Source organism: Somniosus microcephalus, chromosome 32 (assembly GCF_052327205.1).
Source record: "Somniosus microcephalus isolate GS21.2 chromosome 32, FLI_Smic_1.0, whole genome shotgun sequence".
NCBI lineage: Eukaryota > Metazoa > Chordata > Chondrichthyes > Squaliformes > Somniosidae > Somniosus > Somniosus microcephalus.
This window is the reverse complement of record NC_141018.1, coordinates 39,465,640-39,468,724: the sequence shown is the minus strand read 5'-3', so window position 1 is coordinate 39,468,724 and position 3,085 is coordinate 39,465,640. Positions and strand designations below refer to the sequence as shown.

The 3,085-nt window shown below is 47.1% G+C and overlaps 1 non-coding gene across 1 annotated transcript; it reads left to right on the top strand.

Annotated features, from left to right (window-relative positions):
• Window positions 1–753: 753 nt before the first annotated feature.
• On the top strand, window positions 754–970 carry LOC147097493 (small nucleolar RNA U3). Its single transcript, XR_015074404.1, has one exon. It is a non-coding gene; the product is annotated as a small nucleolar RNA U3 (small nucleolar RNA).
• Window positions 971–3,085: the final 2,115 nt, after the last annotated feature.

The following is a 3,085-nucleotide window of genomic DNA, read 5'->3' as shown; positions in this document are numbered from 1 at the left end:
GGTATTCAAAACCAGACGAGATGGTGATAGGACTGGTGGAGAGTGGCTGTGAAACTGAGTCTGATCAAACATGAGAAGGGAAACTGAAAGCAATGAAGATGAACAAGGTTGAAGAGCCAAACGGAGATCCCGTCGAAGAGAAGAGCAGAACTTCTTCAAGGTAGGCATTCCTAGAGGGGGTGTGGCAGTGAGCCTTTTAATCTGTTTCATTTCCTGCTTTTTTCTCAGTCCTGACAAAGGGTTTCGACCTGAAACGTTGACTCTGTTTCTCTCTCCACGGATGTTGCCTGGCCTGCTGAGTTTTTCCAGCATTTTCTGTTGTTATCCGCGTAAGATGTTGCTCTGCTCCTCCGGCTCTATAATTCTTCATTTGCAGTTTCCAAAGCTGATTTTAAATCTTTTTCCCTCTTTATCTAACCCGCTGAACCCATCCGTGCGGTGGAGGGCGAGTTGCTGTTTAAATCTCTCAGAGCGGGGCTTCCACCCACTGAGTGAATCAATGAGCAGGACAGTCGCTGGAGACAGGCTGCTAATATATGCAAATCACCTGCCTGCTGGGTAATGGCAGAATGACAGCAACTATATTTCTTTCTCACACAATTATAATTATATTTACAAAGGGTGATTTGTATATTGTATATATAGTGGATTCCGCACTGACCGCTGTGAATGGGCGCGAAGCGGGTGGGAGCTCAGCCTCTGTTAAAGGGGGTGTGCTGAGTGTGGAGAGCGGTGTGGCGGCCAATGTTAGGTAAGACTATACTTTTAGGGATCATTTCTATAGTTTTTAACTTGAGAAATGTGTTCTGAAGTGTCTGGTCTCACTAACCACGAGGAGGAGTTAAAGCGTTTCCTCCTGAGCGTGAAGCGGGCTGCGAGTGTTGCTTTGTGCAAGAGCTTGTGGCCATTGATGACCGTTCCCTTCTTTCTGTGTGAGAGTTGTGGAAGGAGGAAACGCATTCTGAGTGGTTAGTTTTTTTCATACTGAAAAATAAGATCAAGATTTCTTTTGTGAAAACCAACTCTTGGTTTGCTGTGGCTGTAATTCGAGCTCTATTCCAACAGAGGGCCCTCGTGTAAAGACAGTGTCCGGCTGCATCAAGCTGTGCAGAGGCCTCGGTTCGCAAACACCGGATCTTTAAAACCTAAAAATAAGACAATTTTTTCTTATTGTCTTACTTTCGTTTTTGATTTTTGCCCACCTGACATTGTCATCTGCCGACCTGAAACGTTAACTCTGATTCTCTCTCCACAGATGCTGCCTGACCTTCTCAGTCTTTCCAGCATTTTCAGTATTTATTGCATAAGATTCCTGTTCTAAAAACGGTACGCTAAGCTGGACGCACTGCACCTATTTGCCTCAATTTTAAATACTGCTACCTTAGCATCTTCAGTGTAGGCATCGGTCTTATGGGTTTGTCATATTCTGCCTATCAGGAGTGACAGGAGATTGCAGTGGACATCCCATATACTCACCGGCAGTAAAATACTGCAATAAGAGATTAATATGCTTGCTAACTCATACTCGGCATTTATCAAGGCGCGGGCTTCAGTTCATAGGCAGCTGCGACTGCTATGGAAGCCACTCTGCTGTTGTGAATACAAGACCTAAATGTTGAGAGAAAGACAAACTACAACAAGTCCGAAATTTATTGCTGTACATCAGCAGCACAAATGGACCTCACAACTGAGAAATTCCTTCCCTCAGGCTTCTTACAATCTATCAATGTCGAAAACCCGTGATTGGCAGCAACTAACCAGGACTTCTTGTTCTGCCGAAGGGTCACCGGCCTGAAACGTTAACTCTGTTTCTCTCTCCACAGATGCTGCCTGACCTGCTGAGTGTTTCCAGCATTTTATGTTTTTATTAAAGATTGCAGCATCCGCAGTATTTTGCTTTTGTATTCATGTCAGTAACGTGATAGTTTGACGTATTCCGCTTCCTGTATCGATTCATTTATCAACTTGCACCTTATTATTCCCCATGTTATTTCAAAGTGCAAAGTGGAAATCTTCCTGAATATCCCCCGATCTGACACTTCCTCTCTTCCATCGCTGCCTCAGGTTTTCTCCGTGTTTGACTCATCAGGTACCGTTGCTATTTAAGTGTTATAAGTCAGCCGTGGCTCAGCGGGTAGCACTCTCGCCACTGAGACAGAAGGCTGTGGGTCAAAGCCCACTCAGTGAAACTTGAGCACAAAATCCAGGGTCACACTCCAGTGCAGTACTGAGGGAGCGCCGCACTGTCGGAGGGGCAGTACTGAGGGAGCGCCGCACTTTCGCAAGGGCAGTACTGAGGGAGCGCCGCACTGTCGGAGGGGCAGTACTGAGGGAGCACTGCACTGTCGGAGGGGCAGTACTGAGGGAGCGCTGCACTGTCGTAGGGCAGTACTGAGGGAGCGCCGCACTGTCGGAGGGGCAGTACTGAGGGAGCGCCGCACTGTTGGAGGGGCAGAACTGAGGGAGCACTGCGCTGTTGGCGGGGCAGTACTGAGGGAGCGCTGCACTGTCGGATGGTGGCCTCTTTCGGATAAGATGTTAAACCGAGGCCCCGTCTGCTTTCTCAGGTGGATGTAGAAGATTCCACTGACACTATTCGAAGAAGAGCAGGGGAGTTCTCCCCGGTGTCCTGGCCGATATTTATCCCTCAACCAACATCACTAAAATAAGATTATCTGGTCATTATCACATCGCTGCTTGTGGGATTTTGCTGTGCGCAAATTATCTGCCACATTTCCTACATTACAACAGTAACTACACCTCAAAACTTCGATTGGTTGTAAAGCACTTTGGGACAACGTCCTGTGGTTGTGAAAGGCGCTATAGAAATGCAAGTCTCTTTGCTTTTTACCTATCTGAGGGCTGGAAGAGCTTTCTATCAGCTTCACTCCAGTATTCGGGTTATACTCGGTTCTGTGGGACCAGATCTGCTGGAAATATGCAGTTCTCTGCCTCTCCAAGCATCAGGGGGAGAGAGACAACAGCAGGAATTGGCAACCTATATGACTGCTTAATGTCAACTAAAAAATCCTAACCAGGTCAAGTGTGGTCTGGAGCTGGTGATCTACTGGAACAGACCTGCGCC